Source organism: Filicampus tigris, chromosome 7, assembly GCF_054856515.1.
Source record: "Filicampus tigris isolate MCC_2025a chromosome 7, RoL_Ftig_1.0, whole genome shotgun sequence".
Lineage (NCBI taxonomy): Eukaryota > Metazoa > Chordata > Actinopteri > Syngnathiformes > Syngnathidae > Filicampus > Filicampus tigris.
The window spans coordinates 19,188,970-19,204,269 of record NC_141223.1 but is presented as its reverse complement, the minus strand read 5'-3'; the positions used below and the strand labels follow the sequence as shown (position 1 = coordinate 19,204,269).

Sequence of the window (15,300 nt, the reverse complement as noted above, 5' to 3'; positions counted from 1 at the left end):
AAAATGAAAAATACAGCCATATTGCAGAATATTAGTTGACTCGGAGGCTTTGTATATACCCGCGGGCACTCAGAAAATGCCGGGCAACCAGAGCACAAGTGGATTTATCCTAGTGGTGGGCGATATGGCAAAAATATCATATCACAATTTTTTAAAAATAAAATCACGGTCATGATTTTAATATGATTCATTTTTTTACATCGACGTTTTGGACTAATTTGCACATTTCTGACCATTTTCCTCATGTAAAACATATAAAACATATTTAAAATGTATATAAAACCCTAAAAGGAAAAAAAAAGACATTTTAAGCCAGCTAAGCTTTCTGAACAGGTTTTGATTTGAATAGTGCCCATTTTTATCAAAACGTGCAGTGAATGTAAACATAAAAGGTAACATAACGTAAAACAAAGAACCACAGCTCGTAACGCGGGTCTAGTACTTTGAAGAGTCTTTTAAACCCTTCGTTTTCCACTGTTTTAATGGGAATCATGTCTTCAGCAAGATAATATGTCACTGCCTCAGTTACTTCTTTACACTGCTTGCTTGTTTTTTCATATGGAGCGCCCTTGTTAAATGACTGTGTTACCGCGGGTTGTGTTAGCTTGGAGCTAGCGGCTGCCTCTGGCTACCATGTGTCTGATCTCCGTTTGCTTTGGCTGTCGGCGTGGTCTCTGCAAGGGATTAAATAGGTTTGTCGTGTTGCCATCACGTCGCAACGACGTAACGGAGGTGTAAATCCAGCAAATCCAAAATTGTAAATCCATACATTACAGTTCAAAATCATTCTGTAAATGCTGTAAATATCAAATTTTTCAACAAAGATAGGTGTGGCTTATATGTGTTTTCCCCCTTTTAAGGGTTCATAATATACAAACAAAAAAGGGGCGGTATAACTGGGCATCACAACTTTCGTCTTAAATGAACACCAAGCATTTTGTGGAATGCAGCATTCATGTGTGCATACTGTGATATCCACAGAATAACAACCCAGTTTATAAGAAAAGTAAAACGTTTTTTTTGAATTCGTAAACTAGTAACCAAGCAATGTAAAAAATGTGTGTTTCTTATTAAGCTGTATAAAGCCCCCCTTCAATTTGGGATCTTTTTTTTGCAAAAGAATTTGTATTATACCCAGCATTTTACAGTAATTGTCTTTTTCATGGCACCACATTCCTGAAACAGTACATCGTTTAATATTTAAAGCTAAACTATTGCTGTTCCATTTGACAACATCTTTGTACCTCAGGATTATTCTGTCACTCTGTGACGTTTGCAAATTAAGGGGAAAAAAAATTAATCGGATCATTTTCATACGAAACCCACAGTATCAGCTGAAAATTACGTGATCAACTCGGGACAACTTTAATTAACAAAATTGGTCATTCCAAGAATCGTGTTTTACATTTGTGTGAATGGTTAATGCACCGCTTCAAAACCCTTCAAACAAAATGATATTTTTTGCCCTAAAATGTTAGCCATGAATTCAAGTTTACTGTGAAAAAAAAGCAGGAGAGCATTGTGATTACAATTATTCACTTGCCTAACTGAAGAGAACAATGAATGAATATTATGTAATGCTTCATTCATTTCTGATTTCTCAGAGGCGAACGTTTGGAGGTGAATTCTGTTTGAAAATCCTCATTCCTGGTCAAGTTGGTAAAAGGTCTATAGCTGAAATTGAACGAGTCCGCATTAAAGCACCTTGCGAAGCTGGATGGTCTCTTCTCAATTATATGACGGATCAAATCAATCGCTTAGGCACTATTGTAGTCCTAACCCTACTAGTCATGCTACAATGGTGAACTTGGCCGGCATGTTGCTGCATCTGAGAACAGAGCCATAACATGCATGTCCCGCCAGGGGGGAAACCCCGCCTAGTAAGCTAACCGGCAAAATCAAGTGTCATCACTTATCACTGCGCGAATCTTGGCAAAAGGCCGCAACTCCACCACGCACTTTTCACAGCAATTATCGACCGATGACCCCACGCGACAATTGCGCCTCGGCCGCGCGATCCCACGCGGGAGGCGCGTGTCGGTGAGCCGACAGCCATCTTTATCGTGTCCATTCTGCATTGTTATTAAGAGTACTTTATGGGCGCTCGTTCCAGATGATGATGAGCCAAGACCTGACATTAACAAGACGTTGAACGCCTTATAAAGATCGTATCTCACCATGCTCGGATTGTGTTGCCTTTGGATTCTTGCCCTCTGTCATGCTTTTTTTCCCCTCCCTCTCTCCACTCATCATCCAAACGGCAGTACTCCTCCTTTAAAATTCTTCTCTTCTCCCTCCTCCACCCTTTCCTCCACGTCCTGTGAGGCCGCCCACCCCTGAGAATGATTAAACGCTGCTGAAGGGCCGTTATGCTAACTAACACACTAATCATTTAATACACACATTACCACAGGGGCCCTTGTGGCTCCGTCTGCTGACAAGGTCCCAAAACACACTCACGCACACATTGCCCACCTCCCACGATAACACTTAAGAAATAGTGTGATCAAGTACTAATTAGAAGCTTTTTCCCCCTCCATCAGCATTAAGTCAAATTCCCCAAGTAGACATGATCTTGTTTTATCCACAAACCATGAAGAAAAAAAAAAACCCAATAACGGAACTTGGTCAAGCGTTGCTGTAGCGGTTAATGCAGCAGCAGCACGGGACAAAAAAAAATGAGAACAAAAAAAAAAAGAAGCTCAATTCGTGCTCTCGTTGCCCATGGAGTAGTTGATGTAGCAGCCTGGCTGCCCGTGGCCATGGAGCAGCTGCTCTGTGTGTTAGTCAATTCGAGCGTGTATGCCTGATAAAAAAAAAAAAATGAGGGTCATGATAAATTTTATTCACTTTACATATCATTGTCAAAAAATATGGATGCTGCAGTACTGGCAAAGATGGGCTAGAGCTTATAAGCTCAGCTGGTTGAAAGAACTTAACTTGGTAGACAATGGTTATATGACTCGGGTGGGTGAAGGACCAGATTTTTTTGTACGCTAAGGTGATGGTTGAGTCAACTCAATTTATTCATGACATTAGAGGTGGGCGATATATATCGTTATCATCGTCGATCTTGCCTACACGATGTGTAATTTGACATTATCGAGTATCAATACTGCCTCTGACTCGAGTCAGTCGACGGCCGCAAAGTGTGAGGAAATGGTGAAAAATCTGTGTGCATTGACGGCAGAGGAGGAGGAAGTGATAATCATTCGCCGAATCAGCGGGCAGGGCCCGGTCACGTGACTCTGTCCGCACTACAGCGGAGCTGTTTCCTCCTCATTTCATGGAGGAGTGTCGAGCGGGGATTTATAGCGAGGCGCGAGTCAACGTTGTCCGTAGTCTGTAAATGGTTTGGAGTTGACAAGACCGACGTCGGTGGGAATAACATTGTTCGATGTGCCAAAACGGTCACCGTGAAGAGCAATTCTGTTGCACCACGAGCCATATGGATTACGAGGAAAACTTGGCGACCGCGCAAGCATGCTAAACAAAAGGTTAAACACACACACCCAGAAAACAGTCGCCGAGTTGAACCAACAAATATAAATGCACGCAGCCACTCACGCACACACACACACTCAGTACTTAAGCGAGCAAGTCAAACGTGACAGCCTGGCTGTTCGGTTAACATTCAGTTTACATTCTTTTAGTCCGCGTCATTCATAACTAGCCTGTATTCCCCAGACATGTTGCACAAACTACGACGGTTTATTAGTGTGACGCCAGCATACACCCAAACATGAATAAAGTCACAAGTCTACAGCGTTGAATGAGTGGGAAAATGCACTTTTCTATAAATTGCAGTTTTGTTATTCAACTTTATTCTGAATACGTTGGCCAATGAGAATGGGTGTTGTCATGACGACGTCTTTTTTCTCTCGCTGGGTGACACTTCGTCACACGTCACGGCAGTGGTACACCAGAACCTACTGCAGCTCAAAATGTCACATCATTATGGAATAAAAGCACGGACATGTAAATTACACAAATGTTGCCAAAAATCAATGTAAGTCTATACATGTTTTTTATTGTTAAATATTGTCGTAGAATATCATTATGTTTTGCAGAAGCTGTATTTAGCAATTTAAATGAGATGTTGTTCACAAACGCTGTCTATCCACATTTGGTATGTGAAGCAAGTGCAGATTTAAAATATTTTTTGTAGAATATCGTCAAATTATCGTTACAGTTTTTGAAAAAATATCGAGATATTTTTTTTGCCCATATCGCCCACCCCTACATGACATCAATGATATTTTTTTCATTGTAAACTATCGCTCACTCACTCTTCGAGTTGTCCTGGGACGCACTGGCCCCACCCCCCACAACTTGTTCTTCCAATTACATTCAGAGTTCAGACACTTCCATATCTGATCACATTTGGACGCTTTCGTTGTATCGTGTATTGTCATAGTATACTTTTTTTTAATTCTAGGAGAAAAAAAACATAGCAATATTGCAGTGTGCAAACCTGCAACTGTGTTAAATGGACTGTTGCAAGAGTTTTATACATCTGACTTTTTATATCTGACTGTCCGAGTTTTTTATATCCGACTGTTTGTTAGGCCATGAAGGTGTCTGTGATTTGTCATTGGATGGGTGAGTTGGCGGCAGGGCCAATGGAGGGAGGAAGAGCACTGCCATCCTGTCTGCGGAATGATGGATGACCGTTGAGAGAAAAAGCTAGTTGGATGTTTTTTTTTGGGGGTGACAGTGAACGTCCATTTTCACAATGAAGAGGTTACTGATCGACCATCACCATCGTTTCATCGTCTAAGCAGACACTACAGGACAGTGGCTTACAAAAAAGCATGGCTATGTTTCATTTGAAAACCTGAAAAGAGGACACCAATAGCAACAAGTATTTTGTGTGTATCCATTCAGCAAAAGGATGGCATTTTGAAAATATTGAATCCCTCTGTGAATATGTTGTGTAAATATTGAACATCCCTGCGACAGAACAAGAAGGCCCGAACAGGAGCGAGACGCCATGAATTATCAGCAGTGTTGGAATCTGTTATGTACAGTGTTTTTTTGTGTAACCACAACCACCAAAGACGTAGTTATTTAGAGTATACTAGGGGGAAATGTGAAGCGACTTAGGCATCAATCAAGTCAACAATGAATGCAACATATTGTATAAAACTAGAGCGGCAAGCAGCAGGACACACTTCAGTCTCAGTGAGTCTGCGGTCTGAAAAAGAACAAATGACGTCAGTTGAGCTAAAGCCGGGTAAACACATACAACCCAGCACAACAAATTTGTCCCAATCGTTGCTATGCATGCATTTGTGTAACTTGCTGAAGACCTCAAGTATGGCACAATTCCTCATTACTATGTCCAATACAACATTGGCATGGAAACAGGACTTCATAAAGAGCCTTTTCTCGCAATGTTACCATATGTGGAAAAACAAACAAAAAAAACCCGATCCTATTATGCCTCACATCTGAAAATCGGACAAAATGAAATGAGAACATAACTTACTTGCCAGATTAGTCAACATTACCATAAGACGCCTTCCAAACGTCCACATTTTACCCCAAGTATCCATTGAACTTCTTACTGACTACAGGCTGTCAACATTCGGGTTAAGGTGAAATTTCGGCGTCATTCGGAATAACCCAATTATATGGCTTGAGCGGACAGAGTTGCCCCCCACATTTAGATAACCTGATTGAAACGGTGACGCACAGACATCATGATGCAATTTTTTGTAGGGATGCTCCAATCGATCGGGCAACGATCATGATCGGTCGATTTTCGTGAAAAATTACGTGATCGGAATATTCGATCAAATCCTTTTATTGCCGATCAAAACATCCGATTACCCGCAGCTCATGCTTGGCAGCGTACAGCCGTGATCCCCCTCGGCTCGCTGCTGAGGCGCGGCTGCTACATTCACACCAACTGCTGTGGGAGCCTTTCAGGCGGCGCGTTTCAATTGGAGTCAATGTAGTTCGCGCGGGCGGTTGCGTGCGGGGCGGTGCGAATGTTGCGTTTGCAGTGTGGGACGCAGAGTGAAGCACCGAAAATCTGTCCATTCGCCCCATTCGTCGTGTATAAAACAAGTCAACTTTTTTGCCATTCCGCCTCGCGGCAACCAATCAGCATCGGGCATACTACGTCACACACAGCGAAACAGAGCCACTGTAAAAAGTGTAAAAAGCGCGGGGAGCATGGCCAAACGTTTCAACACAACCAACTTAATCCGACATTTGAAGAACAAGCAATTGGGAGACGATGGTGAGTTTACGAGGCTCACTGCATTGAATAGTCAAGGCAGACAGTGCAGTATAAGTGGCATTATTGTCACAGGGAGACGCATCGTAGGTCACTTGTGGGCAACAGACCCACTGTATCATTTTATAATTCACAAAAAGATTAACAGTGACTCTTTTCTCGTTGACAAATGCACAAGATAGTTTGTCTATGCACAAGACAATAATGTTCCTGGGTCGTTTCAATTTAAGAACTCATTGAATAGTTTATTCAAGTGAAGCCTGCATTTGACTATTTTTTCTACTTTGATTATATTCTGAACCATGCAATGTTTAGGTGGCATGTTATTTATTTGACTTTCTGCATAATTAAGTCATTTGAGACTACTGATTATTTTGATCTGTTAAAAACTGTGTTACTAAAAGCTGGTAAATTTTTAAGTTTTCCAGTTTGTGACTGAGTAATTGTTGTATTGTGCCAGCAAAGGTTTTATATTTCTTCATTCTTTTCAAAATTTTTGTCAAAATTACGGCAATAATATGGCTGTTTTGTTCAGATAATATTGCATAATAGCAGTCACCATAAATAAATAGACAAATATACAGATATTCCATGTGATCGTAATCGGTATCGTTATCGGCCGAACTCACTCATGCATGATCGGTATCAGCATCGGTGTCATAAAACCTGATCGGAACATCCCTCATTTTTAGTCATCTCCGCTTGTTACTTGCTTCCGTCAATAAAACACATTATATTCATGTCACTCACAGCATGAATGAATCAGACAGTTTCCTCCTCGATTTAAAAGTCTAGTGTCGTACTTACTCTAGCTTTCGCCATGTTTTGTTTATCACTAAACGTGTAATTCCGGTGGGCTGCGCGCCATACAGCGCACATATAAGCACTTTCTGTACTACAAAGACCACGATTCCTTGTGGTTGAGCATGTGCAGAGTGTCCCGTGCATTCAGGATATTCCCATGGCCGTATACATGCACGCATATTCGGGTTGGAAAGGGAGGAGCCCAGGCATGATATTCAGAATTTTAAAAACCCGAAAAATCTCGCAAAAACCCTCGAGATTAAACGAGACTTCGGAGTGAACAAACATGGCGGGAGAAAAGGCAGAAGTTCGTGTCTTGACGGTGACGCTAGTTTGTGAATTATTTTTAGTGGAAAAAAGTGACACAAAAAGAAAAGACGTTGGGCTCCGTTGAGGCATGACTCTTTTCATTTTGGATTCCCACCGCGCTTCTTCGCCGCCCCGTCACCTCGCTTTCTGATTGGCTGTACGTCACTGTCATCCGTCTGCGTGCTCGTTTGTCTTTGGGGCACAGCACACAGTGCTAAGTCGGGCCAAAACAATCCAACATGTTGAATATACCCGATTTGAGGTCGGCGTCCTTCCGAGTGGCCGAGATCAGGCTGAGCACACCACATATGGCAGGATTATCTGATAAGATTACGATTGTCGGGAGGGGAGATTCGGGGCTAAAATCGGGCCGATTATCCTGCCGTGTGAGCCAGGCTTTAGCAACATGATTAGGTTAGCAAAGGTTGACACTGTATAACAAATATATTTAGAATTTATGAAAGGTTTTTATGTCAATTGATATTTCAGTATGACAGAGTTGCCATGTTATGAATGAGAACATACAACTACACACAGTGGGATGAAAATTATGAAACATAAATCAACTGTAAATATTTATTCAGTAATTTGCTATGGTTTCAGCCTCTATCAGAGAAAGACAAAATGCTGGTTGTTATGTCAATGAAAACATCCGAGAATTTCTTAAGGGCCGGTTACTCCATAATCACAGCGTGAACAGGAATTCCAGGGACACATGTCAAATGTTCAATGTGGTTCTAAAAAGAGAATACACAGGCTATACATTAGTGATTCTCAACCAGTGTGCCGTGAGAGATCATCAGGTGTGCCGCTGAAAATTATTTAGAAAAAAATATATTGTTTTCTAATATGTTTGGTGTTTATTTTTTAATTGATGTGTTTGATATTTAATGTGTCTAACCAATTTTTGTGAATTGCTTTTCAAAGTGGTGTGCCGTGGCATTTTTTTCAGAGGTGAAGCATGTGCCTTCACCCAATAAAGGTTGAGAAACACCGCAATAAATGACTCCATCAATTTTCCGAACCACTTATGTTTTATGAAATAAATTCTTGTGGACAATAAAAACCATGAGAAAATGGTTTCATTTAGTATCATTTAATAACACAAACTATAGATAGCAGAGCAGTGTGTGAGACATGCTGGAAATATTTCTATTAAAAGGGGAAACACATTTTAAGAAACTTATTATTGTACTGGTATTGGTACAAATTTTTGGCCACATTATAGTGAGAACTCAGAATTTCATGATTCCGTTGCATTTTCCTGATGACCAAGTGATTCCAACGGTGATATTGACCTAATAACTGGTCACGTACCGTCAGTCTTTTGGACATACAGTATTTAATATCATTTTATACAATTGACAAAAAAAGCATTGATGTTGCTGTACTTTGAACACAGCCGCTCTTTATCAAACTCAAACAGAACGGTCTTTTCATATCAAATAAGTCAGAGTAAAAGTTAAGCGCACAAACAGCACAGAGTTAACAGTTAGTTAAACTGGTCAGCCATACGAAATCATTCATGAGGCTCAGTTTCTGAGAAAAACTGAAAATAGCCCCATTCCACCGCTCCGGTTTAGCTTTAGGAGGTCATGTGCAACGCACGACGACCTCCAATCTTCAAGCCAATCCCTCTCCGATGGCCTGCAGTGCAAACATCCCAGTGTGTTACCAAAATCCCCACTGACTGAAAATATTCTAGCCATTAAGCTAAATAAACACATCACACATGAAAAGAGGATTGATCGGATTCCAAGTGGGTGTGTAATTATGGGCAGCATCTCAGTTGAAAATGTGTGAGAGAGAGTGTGTGTGTGTGTGTGTGTGTGTGTGCGTGCGTGTGTGTGTGTGTGTGGTATGGGGGGGGGGTGCACAGACCCTCATACATGGTCAGGTTTTGTCTATGCAGCAAACTCTCTGCCCACATCAGCACACACGGGCAGACTTTACACTTATCTTGCTGATGGAGCGTAACATCCCAAAGTGCACAATTCCCGCTGTTCAACCACATCACATCTTAGTGACCACTAGAGAGGTCGCAAGATACATTGACACTTGAGTATCACTTTAGGCAATCATCTGTTCCATCATCAAAATCTAAAAAAAATTGCCATGCTCATTTAGGTGCCACTACAACATTGCAACAACTATGCTAGCTGACTACTACCTAAAAAATGAAATAATTCAAAAAAACAAAACAAAAAACGTGTTAGATGTCTGGCAAACACAGACAAAACTAATATGGATGCGACTGTGGTAGACAAGCAATATAAATGCTTAAACATGAGCAAGCAGTAGTAAACTATTTGAAATTCTTTGCGAGCGATGGCAACGAAAGATAGCTAAGCGCAAAATAGATAGATACCTTAATAGGAAAGATGAAGATCTTTCAAGTTTTTTATGACCAGAGTTCACATCTGTCATGATTGATTTTTGGTGCGCGTGAAGACGGAAGAGTTAGAAATATTATGGGTACAGCTTGTTTGAGATACAGGTATTTTGTGAAGTTTACATCAACACAATCTTGATCCGCAAAGTCGGGCAGGATATTTTGTTGTTTAACGACAGCACTAGCCTAGTTTATTCATTTTTATTTAACTCCATGCCCAAAAAGAAAATGAAAGTAGCCCATGAGTGAGACAGAGCTTCGTTCGCATTTATTTTAGAGACACACATGCCTTGTAGCCATTAGGTACCCAAGAGGGGGGAAAAACAATGCTAGGGACAAATAAAAGCTGATTTCAGGCAAATAGATTTAGCCCATTTAACCAGTGAATAATGCCAAAAAGAAGTTGTTTCGCACCCAAACCAAACTTTATTTAAGATGCGGTTCCACCAAGTGTTACAGTCCAGTCTGGCCCATTAAACTCTGATCCGGTTTGGCTCTCCATCAACCAATCAAGCGACTGCAGAATTTCAAGACCACCTACCCAACTATTTAATATCATTGCTGCAGGTGTCACCGCACTGGGTTGCAATGAATTGGTACGGTACAGATTGATCAGCTAAGTTTTAAGACTTTTGACAATGAAAACCTCAACATGAAAAATTGCGACAACAACTGTACCAATGGGTGGACACAGGGATTTACTGACATAAGAGGAGTAATGATAAATCAGACCATTGACATGGAGAAGAGTCAATTATATAAACCTCCAACTATCAAAATTCTAAAACCAGCTAAAGTCTACATTTAATTATAACTATAAGTACCAAGTCCAAAATAGAGTGAAGCCACAACACCCTAAAAGCCTTACAGTTTCAAAACAAGCCAAAAATTTTCTGGGAACAATAGGGCAAAAGGAGGTTAAACCAGCATCACGTTTGATGTCACGTGAAACTTAAGTATATAAAATGCACAGAGAGGAGAAAAAACAAAGAAAGACAGACTGTAGCTGCTGTTGTGACATAGGGGGTAAAAACTAAGCATTCAAAATGTTTTAGCGTGAGACTCCCGTTAAAATTAGGAGGCAGGAACAGTTAAAAAGGTACGAAGTTTGAAGTTAATCAATCAATTTTTCATACCACTTAACCTCTTAGAGGAGGGCATGAGCTGGAGTCTAGCACAGCTGACTTATGGTGAGGGGTTGGGTTTTCCCTGGTCAAAAAAGCTGCCTCTTTTGGGAATTTTTCCTGCTTGGTAACAGAGGATATACAAAATATTTGTGCGAAAAGCAGCTGTTAAACGAGGCAATAAGTCCAATTTACGACATTTACGAGAGCGCTACCCACCTCTCTTTGACAAATATTAACAAATTGCTCTGACGCGGTCTTAAAATGAACGCTCCAACCAGCAACAATTGGTGAAATAAACACGATACACGTCCGCCCGACGCAGATGACTTGCTAACTAGCTAAAAGCTAAAGTCAGTTTGTTTCTGCTGACGTCATTTCATTAAACAGAGAAGAGCATAGAAGCGGCGACTCATTCCCTGAGAAACACGTACTTAGAGTATATTGAAGTACTACATTTTGATTTTATTTAGAAAAATTCAATTGTTTATTTGATTTCAATGTGTGGATGTACGTTTACTAACCAACCTATGGAGCGCATTCCAGTGGAAAATGATCATTTATACAAACATTTCTAAATAATACATTTTAGAGCTCTAATTGCAATACCCTCAGAATCTAAGACCTTGTCGCCAGCCAATCGCTGAACACATACACAAACATATGCACAAACGCTCATATTCAAAGCTATGAAAAATGCACACAAACACCTCCTCCACTGTGAAATATTTTGAAGATAATGTTATACATTTCTTGGAACGGTAGTTGGGATAAGCTGTTCGGAAAATGGACGGATGGCTGTTTCAAATGAGAGAAATAGCTTCCAAATGTGAGATTTTGTTCCTCTGAACAATAGTAAACCAAATGCATGGAAAAACTAGTCCAGCAGGCAAAAAGTCTAGAAATATAATGACAACTTAATTGAATTAATCCTTCAGCACAAGTTCACATCTGGTCAGCGGTGGGTAACGTCCATGTGACTGCTGCAGTAAGCCTGCTTGGCCAGGCCGGCCGGGCTGGCCCACAGCAGCAGTTCCTGTCCTGGTTCATTTGGTCGTCTGGTCAGCTGTAAAGACGATTGGAACAGATTGCCGACACTCCCTAGAGAGAGTTCCAACGCCGCCTTGGCCAAGTAGCTTCCCGCTCGACGCTCCACACACGCCTGTCCTCGCACATGAATGCACAGACGAGCCGCCGCACTATGTTGGGGAGCCCAGTCTTTCCACTTTCTTTGGAGCCTTTCTCACATTTGTCCTGACCAGTCTGGCAAAGTGGGCAATGTTTGTGCTAGCATTGAAGCTTGGGCCAAACACATTGGCGCATCCCTTATCACTGATCACCATCGCCAGTAAATAAATGCTGTTAAATTGTAGCTGACCATCAGAACATTTATGTGATTTAAATGAAATCCCAGAAAGAAAGAAAGAAAGAAAGACAGAAAGAGAGAGAGAGAGAGAGAAAGAGAGCGAGGGAGAGAGAGAGAGAGAGAGAAAGAGAGCGAGGGAGAGAGGCCTGATTTCGACTAATTCACTCCAACTACCCCAATGAGCCACAGGTGATGATACGGTGAGCCTGATTAATTAAATGGGAGGCACCCAATCAGTCATGTCTGATTATCCCAATCATATTGACTTCGAGCTAAACGAGATAAGTGGAGACAGCGTAACTGTCCTTCGTGGAATTTCTTGTGCCCACATGCCCCAGCGATGCAGAGACCGATAGGCCTTGGGATTTACAACAAAGTTACTGTTGTGTACACACTGTAAAGTTGATCAGCATCCTTCTATGGAACACACAGTAGAGGGGGAAAAAAAAAAAAATCAAGAGGGAAAGAAAGAGAACACCAGCCTTCAGATCTCATTCTCTGAAGAGTAATTGGGATTGTAACTGTTCGAAATACTTTGTTTACACCATTTGGCCAGCGAGACATGCCGAGCAGTCTGCCATGCCAGCTCTCGTCCAAACACAATGTAGGTGCAGCTCCACATTCGCCGCACGCTTTACGCATTCATCTAATAAAGTAGCGCCATTGAATTGGAGCCAGCTATAAAAAAAAGAGACAATACATTCAGTACTTCTCGGTAACACAAACAACATATTAGTCACACTACAAAGGCGGTTCATATTTTAAAATAAAACATTTTTGTATGTGTTGAAACGTGGGAAGCCTTTTAGAGGCTTGCGACAGATGTTTAAGAGATGAAGTTCTCCGCGCTGCCTGTGCACTCGCTAATCTGTCTTTTTTATCGCTGCCAAGTCTGAGGCGGTTATGTGGTTATGATAGTAAACAGAAAAGGCGTCTGCAAAAGATTCCTTATCTGGAATCTTTAAGGCCTACCTTTCAAACCCACCTACCCCCAACGCCATCCACCATCTGACAACATTGCGGCTGACTGTTCTGGATGCCGTACGTACTGTGCGGGGGTGGAGTCGCGGGCTTGGCGGCTCAGTCAGGAGCGTCAGCCGCGCTCGCTTCAGCGACACGCTACATGAGCACAGATCACAGGCGACGCCCCCTCAAAACACAGCACAACAGCGGTGCAGATAAGAGGCCGCCATCCTTCCTGCTCGTCTGCCTACCTTCGACACGGGAGGGCTTTAAATGCAAAGGCGCTTCCCCAACCGCACGGCGCTCCGCGAGTCACGTCCTCAGATTTTGGAGTCACGGCCATAGAGTTTTCTTCGCCACCAGCTAGCTAATGTTTTGCCAAGGTCTCAACATTTTTCCGCAGGCGTGTTTGTGTATGTTTAAAGCGGTAGTGGGCAACAAACAGCTCGTGGGTCATACAGGGGTCCTCAATTTACAAGGAATTCGGACAAAAGTCAAATTTGTACACGTATTTGATCCGCCAAACAAACTACTTCATTGCGCGCATGCCGCGAATGCCGGGACTGTCGTAAACCAAGGACTCCTGTAGTCATATAACATTAACACCGTGTAATACTAGGGCTGCAAAGATCAAATAACGCAAATAATGTTGCACGCACCACTTTGTGTAGAAAAAAGTTGGCGTGATGGTGGCGAGCCAGGGGAAAAGAGTCCGTAAAACAAAATGTTCGACATTTGGGATCATTTCACACTTAACAATGAAGATGGGAAGTGAAGCACAACAGCATGTCTACAATCACCAACACAAAGAAACAAATCGATGTGGCTTAATAGCTTAATATTGCTGGTTAGAACGTAATGTAAAAAGCCCCAAGTGGCCAAGGATAGACACGGCAGCCGTTGCACTTTCAATTGCTTTACAGAATTAACAGAAACAAAATTAACACAAAATAAATACATTAGCCCTTTCGGCACCATCGTGTTTTCAATAAAATATCCAGTTTGGATAAAACTATTTCAAAAGGTTGTAGCTCGAAAATGGTTATTCTGTATGTTTTCTGTTTCCCTGCTTATCCCTGCTTCTGATTCAAATCATCGTATAATTAGCAAAGTCTGCAAAAGCTGGACAATGATCCTGATCATTTGAATCAGGTGGGATGCAGCAGGGTGACATAAAACATGCAGGATACCGTCCATCGAGGACCGGAATTGCCCACCCCTGGGATCGGCCCTAAAACTCTACCTTGCGGAACTCCGCACAAGAGAGGGACAGACCCTGATTTGTGAGGGCCAGCAGCCACAGAAAAAGATCTATTAGACCGATAAGATTTAAACCACTGAAGGGTAATCCCTGAAATGCCTACGGTCCATAAGTGTCAAACTGGGCTCCTCAAGGGCCGCTTTCCTGCATGTTTTCCATCTCTCCTTGCTGCAACATACCTGATTCAAATAATCAGCTCATCAGCAAGCTCTGAAGGAGCCTGATATTATCCTGATTATTGAAACAGGTGTGTTGCAGAAGGGAGGGATGGAAAACGTGCAGGAAAGCGGCCCTCCAGAACCGCAGCTAAAAACCTGTGGCCTACACCCTCCCTCAACCGATCAACAAGGATGTGGTGGTCAACAATGTTGAAGGCTGCACTGAGGTCAAGTAGAACCAGGATCGTGCATTTGCCAGCATCAGAGGCCATCATGATATTATTAAAGACCCTGAGAAGAGCTGTGCCTGTGGAATGTAACTGATAACCGGACTGGAATTTTATAAAAAAAAATGCTGTATCTGTTTAAGGCAAAACTAACTGGTTTGCCACGATTTTTTTCTAAAATTTTGGACACAAACGGCATCTTGGAATGGGGCAGATAGTTGCTAAAACCCCCCCCACTCTCCGCTTCAACTATAAATAATAGCATTTATCCATAAAATAGTTATAGGTACACCTCTGCATAACATCGTATCCTTGTTAACGTAAAGAAAACAAAAAGAAAGAGATTTAGTTCAACTTACCAACTACTGGAGTGGATGTGCAATTACACTTTATTGTAGTACGGCGGAAAAAAAGCATGTTCCCTATGGTCACACGCGCCCCCCTCAGCA

At 41.8% G+C, this 15,300-nt stretch overlaps 1 protein-coding gene across 4 annotated transcripts in view; it reads right to left on the bottom strand.

Annotated features, from left to right (window-relative positions):
- The window catches only part of cux1b (cut-like homeobox 1b), a 99,048-nt gene that overhangs the window by 55,976 nt on the left and 27,772 nt on the right, over positions 1-15,300 (bottom strand). The gene's annotated exons all lie outside the window — the stretch shown is intronic.